The sequence below is a fragment of the Sorex araneus genome, chromosome 3 (assembly GCF_027595985.1).
Source record: "Sorex araneus isolate mSorAra2 chromosome 3, mSorAra2.pri, whole genome shotgun sequence".
NCBI lineage: Eukaryota > Metazoa > Chordata > Mammalia > Eulipotyphla > Soricidae > Sorex > Sorex araneus.
Genome location: NC_073304.1, coordinates 200,012,479 through 200,026,115, shown reverse-complemented (window position 1 = coordinate 200,026,115; position 13,637 = coordinate 200,012,479). Strand labels below are relative to the sequence as shown.

The following is a 13,637-nucleotide window of genomic DNA, read 5'->3' as shown; positions in this document are numbered from 1 at the left end:
ACTCATAAAAGTGGCGTTGGCTTCCAAGGACAAGCGGGAGGACTCGGCCCAGTCTGGTGCGGGAGGGCTGTGCAGGCGGAGCAGAGGGCAGCACCCCTCGGTGAGGGCTCTCCCCACCCTCTGTGCTCAGGGCCCAACACTGCCCTCTGCTCCGGCCTTGGAAGACGCCGTCATCACCATCTCCGTCATGACAGCCGGCCGGCAGCAGTGACGCCTCTCACCTGAGTCTTATGCAAGTGCAGGCTGTGTAGAGGGTGTACAGCTGCCAAGAGCAAAAGGGTCTGGCAGGAGGATTTGAACTCAGTCCCTCCTGTCTGGTAGTCCCAAGTGCTTCCCAAGCTCCAGCTGCCTCACGTGGCACAGGGGCCCCATGGGGCCTGCATCTCCCCAGTCCCTCTTATGCCATCGTAGATACAAGGAGAAGCAAATGGGTGATTGGTCTCCCAAAGCTGAAGGTGGGCCTCAGCTCTGGCATCTCCATCTCTCCCCCATCCCACTCCTGCTTCGCTGTGAGGTCCCAGGTCCACGTTCCAGGCCCCCAGCCCTGTCTCCTGCTGCTTGGACAGTATGACATGGACTCACTCGGTCTCTCCTCTTCCACCTTCCCTCTCTCCCTCCCAGGGTCCTCTCCACAGCCACCAGCACCGTTTGTTTCTCCCGCACACATATGGGACCTGGGTATCTCTCAGCACAGTGCCCATCTGGGCATAGTGAGGGAACAGGAAGGGCTGGGCTGCTGAGCTGGGGACTAGAGAGGCAGCTCAGCATCCTGCCCCGGACCAAACATGGATGGGCCTTGCCTAGAAAACTGGCCTCTCACCCCCGGGAGCCTGCAAGGTGCAAGGGTGCCATTTACCTTACCTGGGGGAGTCAGTGATAATCTGCAACCCAATGCGAGTGTGTGTTATTCAGGATCTACTTCTGCTTACAAAATTCAGCCTCCAGCCACCTGGCACTGAGTCTGACCTACAGGCTGCCCTGCCCAGACCCGTGCTCCCCAGCTGTGTGGTCGGGGCAGCAGAACTGGACAGCCTTAGGCCCTCGTGCTTGGAAATGCCCTCTCCCATCCTCTGCTCTTGTTGCTCTGACTGCTCACATCCTTCCCTAGGACTTTCCACCACGGTCCTGCTCCAAGGCCGCCACCTCCAAGATACGCCCTTTGACTCCTAGATCTTCTTCAGAGCTCTGCCCTTCCCCGAGGGGCCCTCACCTCCTGTCTAGCTACCTCGGAGCCTTGCCCTGAGCCAGCCTACAACAGATCATGGTGGGTGTACCGGGAGTGAGTCAGAGACGCACAGCAGGGCCAGGGCGCTGGCCTGCACTCAGAGGCTTTTCTCACTCTCCCCTGTTGGTGAACTCTGGACAGTTGCACACAGACACCTATAGCCAATCCCGCACCAATGCAAGGACTTCAGAACTCCCCGCTTTTGAGGTGCTGGGGTCAAAGACACATTCTGTAATCCAGGGCTCAAGTATCATCCCCCAAGCCTGGGAATCGATTGGCAGTAGTGCCTGCCTTGGAAATGTGAGACTGAGGGTTTGATCCCTGGTACCACCCCATATGCTGAAGGCTGTCCCTGAGACTTTGTCTTTGGGGGTTCTCAGCCCTCACTAGACAAGAAGTAGGCAATCTCTGAGAAGCCACAATTCAGTTTGTGTGACCCCTGTTCACTGCCGTAACAGCAATAAAAAGGGATGGGCAGGAGAAGGGAAAACTCCATTATTTGTTATTTGCTTTGGGGCCAAACCTGGTGGTGCTTGGAAACTTCTCCTGCTTATCATTGGGTGGGGGTGGGGTGGTCACTCTGAGTGGTCTTGGGGTGGCACCTACATGGGTTTCCTGCAGGCAGACCAGGTACTCAGCCTTTTCAGCCATTTCCTTAGCTTCAGGGAAGATGATTTTTGAAATGAGGAGATTGACTTGGAGGGCAAAAGCCCTTGGGCTTGGGTTATCTCACAGAACCTGCTGAGTGACCCCCAAGATTCAGAGGATGCTCCTGGCCCCGTGGGCACCCACACTTTTAGCACCAGAGTCTGTCCAGCTCTATCCCCCAGACTCTGGACTCTACTCCCAGGCCCTGCTTCCCGTTCTGAGCACTGCAGGGTGTAGGGCGTGAGGGCTGATGGTGAAGGGGGGGGGGGGGCGGGAAGAGAGGATGGCAGAGTCCATGGTGAGCTCAGGGAGATGTCAGGCACGACTGGGAGACTCTTCCTGGCCAGCCGGAAGCCCTGCCTAGGCAGCTGGACTCAGAGACGTGGGAGGCTGCCCTGAGGCTGGCTGTGGCATCCAAACAAACAGCTGGAGCCGGGGCCCGGCAGACAGCTACCTCCTTTGGAAGCCGCCAGAAACAGGCCAACCAAGATGGGCTCTCCCATTCCTGACTGCCAAGGACTCAACTGGCCATGTTGCTTCTTCCTATTGTGAGCCTTGATTTCTACCTCTAAAATTCAGACAGTGGCCCCACAGGGCCCCTACAGGGCCACAGAGTGGGGTGGAGACCAAAGGACTCGGGTGGGGGTTGGGACTTGGGAGGTCCTGGGGCCTATAGTAAGCCACACTGGGCTGAGGAAGGCAGCAACCACCAGCGTGCTCTGCGGTGGGTGGGCCCCTGTGAGCAGGGGGCTGGGTGTCCAGGCGGTGGACAGGTGGGGGTGGGGGTGGCTGTCCCTGTTTACTAGTCCCAGAGCCCCAGAGACTTCTTAAGTGCACTTAGTCCCCTTTGACCCTGCCACTGTCCCCACCTCCGGGCCGGCCATCTGGACCAAATGGAGGTGGTGTGGGGGCAGGGCCAGCAGCTGGGCGGTGGACCGTGGATGCAGTGAGGCGTGGGGGGAGAGATGTGTGCAGGCAGCCTCCCGGCACGCGCTCCTTCCACCCCAACCCCAGGAGGGCCTGCCCAGCGCTGCAGGGTTCAGGAACTGAGGACAGGCTGTCCCTCTCCCTCCCTCAAGTCCCCCTCTCTGACTCAGCCCGCCCCCACCCCCCAAACAGGAGCAGCACGTGGGGCCACACAGGCTCCACGCATTGGCAGCCCGAAACCTCCCGTCTTGCTCCAGGAGCACGGAGGAGGGAGTCGTTTTCCCTGGGCCTGCAGAAGGGTAGCAGGAGCCCGAGAGAAGACTTGCAAGGGATTAGGTAGGGGGCTCTTCCTTCCAGCCAAGGCCCAGGCTGCACCTCCTCCCTGCCCCTCTCCCCAGCACCTCCCAACCCCCAGAGTACTTGGAAGCTGCCATCCAGTGTCCAGCGCCACTGCTGATCAGAGCAGTTGTGTGAGATGCAAACAGCCAGTGAGCGGTGTCCTGAGTCCCTTGGGAACTCTCCCCAGAGGACGGGGTGAGGCCCCTCCCCCAGAAGCATGTGCCAGTTTATGAGTCTGCCTTTCCCGGACCCAGACACGGGTAACTGACACGGGGGCTGTATCAGCTTTGCCCAGAGCAAGGCAAAGTACACGAGAGGTGCTTAGCAAAAGTCAGTTCGACCCTCTGACGAGGCCGGGAACCAGTTCAGGGTCAGCTGCTGAACAGATTGTGGGGGTGGTCACCCTCAGGTACCCTTTGCGCCTTTTCTTCCGGCTGGAATGAGGGAGCTTACTGAATATATCAATGAATCTGTGTGGAGGCAAGGGCCAGGCAGGCCGGGGGCCATCTCCCTGATTCTAATCAAGATCAGATGCCTCCTGCTTCTACCTCTAATTGTCCCCAAATTAAAACTAATCGCTTGCAAATCAGAAAAAGGGGGGGGGGAAAGATTGTCATTAGCTTGGGTGAGTTTGAAGCACAGCAGGGCAAGTCGGCGGGGTCGGGGCAACTGCACTGTGTTGGGAGAGCCCGTCGGGGCTCACCTGTGAGTGTGTGTGTGAGTGTGCATGCGTGTGAGTGTACACGTGTGTGCAAGTGTGTGTGCCAGTGCCAGTGTGTACATGTGTAAGTATGTGTGTGCCAGTGTGAGTCTGCCTAAGTGTGTGCCAGTGTGTGTGCATGAGTGTTTGTATATGTGTATTAAGTATTGTGTGCTAGTGTGAGTGTGCGTGTGTGCCAGTATGAGAGTGCATGAATATGTGTGTAAGGAATGAATGACCCTGTGAGTTGAGCAGGAGATGAGGCTCCCCGGGGCCCCGTGGCCCGTGAGCCAGAGAGCAGGGATGGACTGAAGCCAGTGATGGCACCTGCAGCCGGGCCCCCCAGGCTTGCAGGGCTGAGAGACCTGGCGCTGACCGCTGCAGAGGAGGAGGCAGCAAAGCCTGAGGATCAGAAACAGGCCGGGCTGGGGAGTGGGGAGTGCGGGGTGGCAGGGCCTGGCTCCAATCCTGCTTCTCTGCTGACATGCCCACCTGACCTCGGGCCAGCACACGGCCGCTGCTACTCTCTGGGGCCCCATTACACCCTCGAGCAAATAGAATCACCAGCCCAGAGCACAGTCCCTGCGGAGCTGGAGCCGAAGTGGGGAAACCTGTCTGGAGAAAGATTTTGCTTCTTGCTTTTGTTTTGCGCCTGCTGCTCCCCAGTGTTAGCAAGGATCTTAAGACCCGGGACCTTCTCCTGCCCACCGGCCAGCGGGGAAGCTGGCAAGTTTTCTAGAAAGCAACTGCAAAATAGGACCGAAAGGCCTTGACTTCGCTCGTGTTTCTAACCACTAGTACTCCTTGGCCCCCCACCCCCTTGGGAATCTCCTACAAGCAGTGGGCTGCTCAGAGATTTTTCTAGAAAGCTGCTCACCCCAGTGTTATGCTTATCAGTTATTAGCCAAGTCCAAAAACTGGGAACAATTCAACAGAAGCAAATGCCTCTGAGTGGATATAAGCAGACATGATAGATCAAGTTTTCAAAAAAATATTTACTTGGATGGAAAAAAGGCTCACAAAAGAGTTTGCAGGAAACAAAGCCGAGTGAAAAACTGGCTCTATGGCAGGGTACCAATTTTACATAAAAAGTTGTGAGTTCTCTGGTGGAAATGCTTCCAAATGCTAATGGGGGCTATCTCTAGGGGGCGGGGATCACAGGGCGATTGCTATATTTTACTTCATGCTTTTATGTATTTCCCAGTTGTCTGCAAGGAACAGGTAAGACTTGTAAAATTAGAGAGAGAACAATAAATGTCGTTAGAAATGAAGATGTGCATTTGAAGCTGCTCCAAGAATTATAAAGAAAAAGAGGGGGAAAAATTTAAAGATGGGAGAACGTTTTTTGTGTGTGTTTTTTAGAGTGGCTCAAACTCATTCCTAAATCCTCGTCCAGCCACCTCTTAGCTGTGTGGCCGTGGGCCAGTTATTTTCCCTCTCTGAGCCTCAGATTCCCGCAGCCATGAAACGAGGATAAGAAGTAGGGCTTCACGGATCCATCCTGATGAAGCAAGTTGCTCGGTGTGGCTGCTGTTACAGAGTGCTTGATGGTGCTGATCGATTCATTGATCTGCCCACCCAAGCGTCACTGGTTACTTAGTTCTAAGGGGAGGGAAGCGCAGACCTCTTCTCTCCAGCACACGGTGCATGATCTCGCTCAGGGCACTGCCTCTGTCTGGGAAGTTAACTAGGACAAGTACAGACACGGCAGACTCTCGAGGCTGTGAGTCCAGTCACCCTCCGGAACCTCACTGACGCTGGCAGGAACACTAGTTGCTGTGGTCCAGAATCCAGTCTGGGAAACTCTGTCACTAGCCCCCTGCTGTGTGACTTCCATGCCCTCTCTGGACCCGGGAGAAGAGGCTAGTTCCTGCCCTGCCCAGTCACGCAGGTGACCTAACGATGGGCAACAGCTCTGTGTGCAGGAAGGGCACTGGGTCCTGGGCCTGGAGCATCGAGTGGAGGTAAAGGCTGGCTGCAGGGTTCCTCTAGACTGCCCACCCCGACCTGCAAAGACTGACCCATCCTCTGGGTCTTGCACGCAGATAGATGCTGAGCCCTGGAGCCACGCACAGACAGCAGGGGCTAGACGCCAGCCGGGCATGCTTCACTCCTCTGGGGACCTAGCTCAGGGCTGCTTCCTTCTTCCTCCAGGTGTTCAAAGGTGCCAGGCAGGTGGTCCCTCCAGGCATGGCTCATGACTGGAGCCAGGAAGCTCAGCCTTTGCAGGAGCCCAACAGAGGAACGGCTGTTTGAGGGCTGGAGCCTCAAACCTGGGCCCCACACGCCTCCCTCCCCCAGCAACTGTCTGTGCTCCCACCAAAGCAAGTCCCTTGGGGCAGGGCTGTGTCTCCCCCATCACCTTCCCTCTGGCGCCAAAGGATTGTGTCCTGAAGCTTGGCTGGCTCTGTGGGGGCCAGCAAGAGCTGCAACGGTGGAGAAATGAAACCAAATGTGCTGTTGGTCAGGGCCGGACCAACCACAGCCTCCAGCAGCCTGGAGCCCCCAGGTGCCTCACCCAGCAGTGCTCTGGGATCACTCCTGGAAGGCGCAGGGAACGATATGGAATGCCAGGTATTGAACCCGAGTTGACCACGTGCAAGGCCAGTGCCCGGCCCCCTGTACTATCTCTCTCACCCCCAGGTGCCTCTTGCTGGACTCCTTGGAGGCTACAAATCCCAGACAGGTGGCAGCCATCACTAGCCCTCCCCCTGGCTGGAGCCCGTGCTGGGAGCAGGGTGTGGGCAGCAGAAGGGCACCCCCACCCACCTCCCTCCCACACTCACTCCACAGCCTCTTCTGGGAGACCCCCAGCTGCTTGCTCCCAGTAGCTCCGGTGGTCTGTGGTCCGTGAGGTAGTTTCTTGCCATCTGCTTAGGGTCCGCCTGTCTCCTCAGTAAGGGGGTGTCAGGCTCTCCCCCCCACAATGTACAGATGAGGAAACGGAAGTTCCCCCTATTAGACTGGTTCTGCATTTGTCAGCTCGGTGAGCTTGAGCGAGAGGCCTTAGCACCCTTGCACCTTGATCTCCTAACGTGCAAACTGAGGCGAAGCAGCCAAACTTGCACGGGGCCTCTTTGAGAATGAAGTCTGCACGTCACAAGCTTGCCTGCAGGGTTCGTCAACCAAGCCCCCACACAGCCCTATACACTCAGTGATTGTTTGGGTGCCATTATCATCAAAAGTGGGTCCCCAGGCGGCCTCCTGAGTCTCGTGACTGGCTCCCCATGCTGAGAAGCACAAACTCAACCCTCATCTCAGGACCGACAGAGCCATTCCTTAAAATCCGTGGCTTGCTTTCTCCCTGGCAGCCAGCGCGGAGCCATGGATGAATGAAAGAATGATTGGGTCGCCCTGGGAGGTCAAGTGTCTGCTGATACACAAGCATGCTGACATGCACGCACACATGCTCGCTCACGCACACACATGTGCACAAACACCCCTCCCACACGCACACTCCCACATTTGCATGTATGCATACACAGTCCACACGCATACTCAAGTGTACACAGACACACTCCCACACACTCCCAGGCACCTGTGCACAGACGCTTGCACACTCATATACACACACGCACATACTCCCACGTACACACACACACACACACACACACACACACACACACATGCACACCTCCTGCCTCCCCAAGTCCTGCATGCAGCTCTTCTAACCACCCCCTCCCCCATTTCGCTCCCTCGTCTAAAAATCCTTCCTGCCACAGGACCAGATGCTGGGGTTCTGCTGAGCCTCTCATCAGCTGTGACCCCCGTGCGGAGAATAAGGCAGCAAATCAGAGAGCCGCAGGCGCACGGACAGGGGAGGGGGAGGAGTAAATAAATATCAGAGAATGAAAGAACGAACCGTGCCGAGCTCAGCTGGGGGGCTGGGAACCTCAGGAGAGCCCAGAGGGGGTGGCAGCACCAGAAAGACGGGAGCCCACAGACCCCCAGGGGCGGCTGCTGACACCTGCCTGCTGGCACAGCCACCACACCTGCTGTGGGTACCTGCGGCCCCGGGGGCGGCTGTGCCCTGCACACAGCCCGTCAGCTGGGGTCCCAGCTCCTGCTGGTACAGGGAGCACCTCCTTGCCAACCCCGGGTGTCACTGCCAGAAGAAACAGTCTTGAGAGACACTGCCCACCGCAGACCTGGGGGCGCAGAGCACACACTGCCCATCCCTGAGAGCTGGCCAGGCCAGCGGCACCTCTCCTCATGCGACCCCTTCTTTGGTGGGAGTCACACTTGGTCCGGCCACAGAGGGAGGGTGAGAGGGGCTAGCGTGGGAGGGGGCAGAGAAGAGGATCCAGGGTCCAGTCCTGGGACCACTTTCCCGCTCACAGTAAGCCCTGGACACTGCCCCAGTATGCCAGGACCTGCTCTGTAAGTCTGCCTGGTGAGTGGGAGCTGCTGTCTGTCTGTCTGTCTGTCTGTCTGGAGGCTCCGACAGGCATGAGGTCAAAGGCCTTGAGTTTCCAGGCAAGCCCATTCATCCCACCTGCAGAATGGCTCATCACTCTCTGGAAACCTGCAGAGGACCTTCCTCAGCCCGGCCCCCACCCCACTGTGGGCAGCAGGGCCAGCCCTTGGTCCCAGACTCTGTCTCCAGGAGTGACCGCCTGATGGGCAGAAGGGCAGGAGGGGTGCTGGGGAGGGAGGCGGAGCCCACAGTGGCTCCAAGGGAAGCTGTTGGGGTGGAGGGTGCCCGCCCCCCACTACCCCATGCTGCTGACTCTGGCTCCAACCAGCCCCCCAGCCCCATGAAGCCCCCCACCCCACCCCACCACACCAGCACTGGCCTCTCTGGGGCCCTGGGCCTGGTAGGGGGGCAGTCTCAGATTTCCTGAAGAGCATGGCAGGGTTGAGGGACAGGAAAGGGACAGCTGGGGGCAAAGGCCTGCTTCTGCCAGGCTCCCCTGCCAAAGCTGGGGGCAGGAAGGGGGGGCAGCCATCAGGGGCCCCCTTCAAGGAGGCAGGGCTGCCTGGGCCCTCCACACCCGACGCCAGCAGGGACCCACCCTGGTCCCAGGAACCAGGCCAGGCCTTCCCCACCGACCTGGGAGTGAGCCGGGGAAACCTTAGGCCTTAGGGCCCGGGGGAGCAGGTGGGTGCAGTGAGGAGAGGAGGGGAAAGGTGGGGCTGGAGACAGGAGGAGGGAGGAGCAGAGGGAGGAAGCAGGGGTGGGTAGAGTGGAGAGAGGTGAGGTTGTGCCCACATCTTGGGGCTGGGAGGGGAGGGTGAGGAGGAGGTGGGCCAGCGGGAGGGCAGGGGTGGGAGAGAGGGCAGCTGGTGGGTGGGTGTCCAGGGCAGATGGGGCCAGCCCTCCTCGCAGACCCCTGGCCTGGGCTCAGCGGGGCTCTGGGGGCGGGGAGCGGAGCAGGAGGGGCGCGCTCAGAGTTACACTAAATGACTAATGTGCATTATCCTAATTATAGCTGAGCACGCTGAGCTTCCCATCGGCACCGCCGCCTGCATCTCCTAATAAACAATTAGCACAAACAGCAGAGAGAGAGGGAGAGGGAGAGAGAGAGAGGGAGAGAGAGAGAGGGAGAGAGGGAGGAAAGGGGGGAGAGAAAGAGGAGGGGGGAGCACGCCCATGCCAAGGGCTGTGCATGGAGGCTGATTTGGAGCTGATTCCCAGGCTAGCTCGCTGGTCGAGCCCGGGGCACTGCTGAGTCCTACCTCTCCTCACCACGACCACCCCCGGGCAACAGCACACCTGTGTGCGCCAGTGAAGACCCAGAGAGGCTGAGAGGCTCGGTCCAGGACGCACAGCTCAGGTCAGGTGCCACGAGCCTTCTGAGGTCCTGGGCCCTGGGTTCATTCCTGGGAGGCGGGAAGTGGGAGTGCAGAGGTGTGGCGGGCTGAGCCCCACCCATCCCCAGATCCGTGCAGGCATAGTTGTGAAGACGGAGTTCTCGTGGGTCCACGAGCACCTTGATGGGACCCACCCCTGTTTCCACAACACCGAGGGAGGGGACCCACTCCTGGTCCCCAAGGGTCGAGACACACCCAGGGCAGGCTTGGTCCCAGGTCCTGGAGCTGCAGTCGTGCTTTGGGGCCTGGCGTGGGGGTGGGGGTTACTTGGCTAGAATCTGTTTGTGGGTTCCGTGAGCCATGCGGCCCCCCGTCATCAGGAAGGGGTCTGTTAGGAGGAAAGCATGACACCCCTCTAAGGAGCATCTGAGCCACCGTGAGGTCCCAGGGGGTCCCTGCTGGGTCCAGCTTTGGGTCTCCCTGCATCTCCCCGACTCTGAGATTACCCACCCCCCCGTGTCCACTGCGGGGCCAGGCCACAGGAGTCTGGAGAGCTGGAACGGGGGGTAGATGGGGGACAGGGTCACCACCCCTGTCAGAGTGACTTGGGCTTCAACGACTGGCTCCTGGAGCAGACTGAGCCTGAACTCCTCAGGCCGGCTCAGGGTGTCCACAGTTTCATACTGAAAGTCCCTCAGAACTCAGAAAGTTGGGAGCCTCCTTGGGTACCCCCAAGGAGGCTCCCAACTTTCTCCGCCCTGCCCCGCATGACCGGGGGTGGCAGGGTCTGAACACGCATCCTGCAGAACGGGGGGGCGGGGCACTGGGAGCTGGACCTGTCTCCCAGCACCAGGGTGGGGACAGGGGAGTCCCAGTGCCGGAGGTCAGCAGCCATGGGAGAGAGACGAATGGCTGGGTTCAGGGCCCTGGGGCCTTCACCTGACCTTCCTCCTCTACTGAAGAGGGGTGCAGATCCCGCCCTGGCCCAGCCTCCTGGGATGCCATGAAGGGGTCCTCGCTTCCTCCCACCCTGCCTGACGAGTGCCTACTCTGCCCCGTGTCCCCATGCCACCCTGGACTGATACATACTGGGAGGGCGACAGAGGTGCCCGCCGTTTCCAGCTCGGCCCAGAAGGGGCCTTCGAGACTCTGACTCGGGGCCAGGAGATGCCTTGAAGGACTGGAGTTGAACTTCTCATGCACAAGGACCTGAGTTTGGTCCCCCAGTACTTCAAGGCGTTCCTCCCCCATTAGCATCCGGAGACCCTCCAAGCACCATGGGCCCCCACCTTGAACCACTGCCCCAGTTGGCTGAAGCACTCCCATAGTGCTCCCCTGGGACCCCTGAGCACTGCTTGGGAGCACCTCTTCTAAGTGTTTCTTCCCACAATGCTCTGGGCTCCCCACCACACCTGCTCCCCCACTCCCACACCCCTACCCTCCAGCTGAGCCCTCCCTCCGCCACCCTACACTGCTGCCTGGGAGGGGCCCTCGGCCTTGGCTTCTCCCTGCCTCACCTCCTCTAGGAAGCCCTCCCCACCACCTGCCAAGCTGGGTGAGGCGTGATACCGAGCATCCTTCCCCGTGGCCTCCAGTGCTGCTCCCGGCTGGCCTTTCCTCTTCGATGGGGGCCCTGCTGAGGGCAGGAGCTGGGCCTTCCCTCTGCTGCCCAGCACAATCCCCGGATTTGTAAGCAACAGTCAATAAAAATCCTCAAATAAATATTTATCCAGGCCCTTCTCTGCCCCAGCCCCTGCTGGGAGCTTCCAGGGAGACAAAGATAAAGCAGACAGCTTCTGCCCTTAAGGAATTTGCCGGCTAACGGGGAGACCAGACAAGTCCATAAATAACCCGCTAAAAGGTAGGAGTGCGGGAGGCCGGGGCGGCGCTCGCTCGGGGCTCCCTGGGTGTTCTGAGAGCCAGATGCTGGCGTAGGAAACGCCCCGCAGAGGACTGAGGGGAGGCGGTCTAGACACAGGATGGAAACTCAGCCACCCAGCAGGAACGGGGGATTTGGTGTGTGTGTGCCGGGGCGGGGGGTGGGGTTTCAGGAGGTCACAGGACGAGAGAGTGGCAAAGGGGTTGCAGAGGACGCAGCTGTCGGGCTCAGAGATGAGACAGGAGGGTGAGGGCTGGCACCGGCAGAGGCTCAAGGCCTCCAGGTGCGTGTGGGTGACCCCCGGGGGCCGCTGTCTGCATTTGAGCAGGGGACATGTGCTTGGGGTGTGGCTGCCCACCCAGCCCTGCCCGCACACACATGGTGTGCTCGAGCTTTTACATGAATAACAGCTCCTGTGCCCTTCGAAGCTAGCCCACCAGGCCCCTAGGGGGGAACGGAGAGCTCCTGGGGGTCTTTGCTTTGGGCGGGTCTCCCAAGCAGACAAATAGAGCCCAGAGACCCCCGGGGCCACTCCTGGAGATACTTGGCCCAGCCAGGCAGGTGGGCCAGTTGCCTGGACCCTCTGGCCTGGTCAAGCAGAGCTGCCCCTACCCGGCTACAGGGCCATGCGAGGCTGGGGACTGAACTCGGAGCCTGGCGTGTAGGCCCAGACCCGGGAGCTCTCTCCCTGGCTCTTTCCCAGGGGCTCCGGAGCAGGGCAGCCGAGCACGAGGTGGTCTTATCTACCTCCCCCCACTATGTAGCAGAGTTGGGGGGCAGGGAGCCCCGCTTCTAGGGGCTGGCATGGCACAGGGGTCCCGTGTGGGAATCAGCAACCTAGGCTGACAGTGTCTCCACAGCCTGTTGGGGTGTCCCGGCCCAGCTGGGGTCGGGGAAGGGCCTCTCTGCCCCGGCATCGACTTCCTGCATCCTGAGATCCCTGGCAGGTGTCTCCCCACTCCCCCCAATCTCGCCCCACGTAAAGGGGTGCTCCGCTCCCTTTAGTGCTCTAAAGGGGTGCTCTGCTCCTCAACTGCATTCCTCTTCCTCTGCCCCATGCCCAGTTCACTGCCACGCAGCCCTTCCTTCTCTTTCTCTCCTTCCTCCCTTCCCCAGGCAGCTGCTGTGGGGGCACAGAGCAGAGGGGGAGGTGGGCCCTCCAGCTAGTCCTCCCAAACAACCCCCAACTCCACCCGAGAAGGTGCTTTCCCCGCACCACAGCCTCTGCGAGGCACCCTGGGAAGATGTCTGTCGCCTCAAGAGGGCCAGGAGCCAGCCCAGAGGCGCCCGCGCTCCCTGTGCAAGAATGCGCCACCTCACCTCACACCCTCCTCCTATGCGGGCCCCTCCGGGATGTGGACAGGGAGTCCCCTCTGGATCTCCGGCCCCTGGTGGACGCAGAGTCAGCGGTCCCCCCCTGCATACCGGTGAAACTGAGGCCGGCTTGCGGCGAAGCCAACTTGGAACTAAAACCACGTTGTGTGTTTAGTAGGGGTCTGCACTAGCATCGTGGGGGCCGTGAGCGCCCCGTCTCTGGGAGGATCCCACCCCCTGGAGACCAAGCCATGTCCATAGCAGATGCCCACTCAGGGGCTGCTGCTCAGGCAGGGGCTGGCCTGGGTGATGCCCCAAGTGTGAGATGCTGTAGGTTTGCCCTTCTTAGAAATTGCTGCCTGCTGCGGGTGTGGCGGGCCAGGAAAAGAGAAAAGGAAAGGAGGGAAGGGTGGGGTGAGAGAGGGGTGCCGGGTGTGGGGGGCAGAACCCCTGTGCTGGCATCTGGGTAAGGAGGGGTCAGCCCCAAAGGGCAGAGGGGGAGGCAGCTGAGGAAATTCCCTGCTTCTCAGGAGGCCTGGCTGTCCCTGGCAGCCGTCCCTTCCTTTCTCAGGTGACCCAAGTATAACTGAAGGGCTGGGTATGCAGGAGCAGGAGCGATAGGACAGGGTGTAGGGCTTTGCCTTGCACATGGCTGACCTGGGTTCCACCCCCCGGCATCCCATAAGGTCCCCTGAGCCCACCAGGAGTGATTCCTGAGTGCAGAGCCAGGAGTAAGCCCTGAGCACTGCTGGGCGTGGCTCTCAAACTAAAACAAACAAACAAAAAAATGAAGGTCTGGGTATGAGGCTGGGTGCTGGGTCACATCTTCAGAGTCTCCGAGGACTGTGGGG

General features: G+C 59.8%; 1 protein-coding gene across 2 annotated transcripts in view; it reads right to left on the bottom strand.

The window, feature by feature from the left end:
• Positions 1-13,637, bottom strand: part of TMEM132E (transmembrane protein 132E) — a 51,149-nt gene that overhangs the window by 13,516 nt on the left and 23,996 nt on the right. The window lies entirely within an intron of this gene.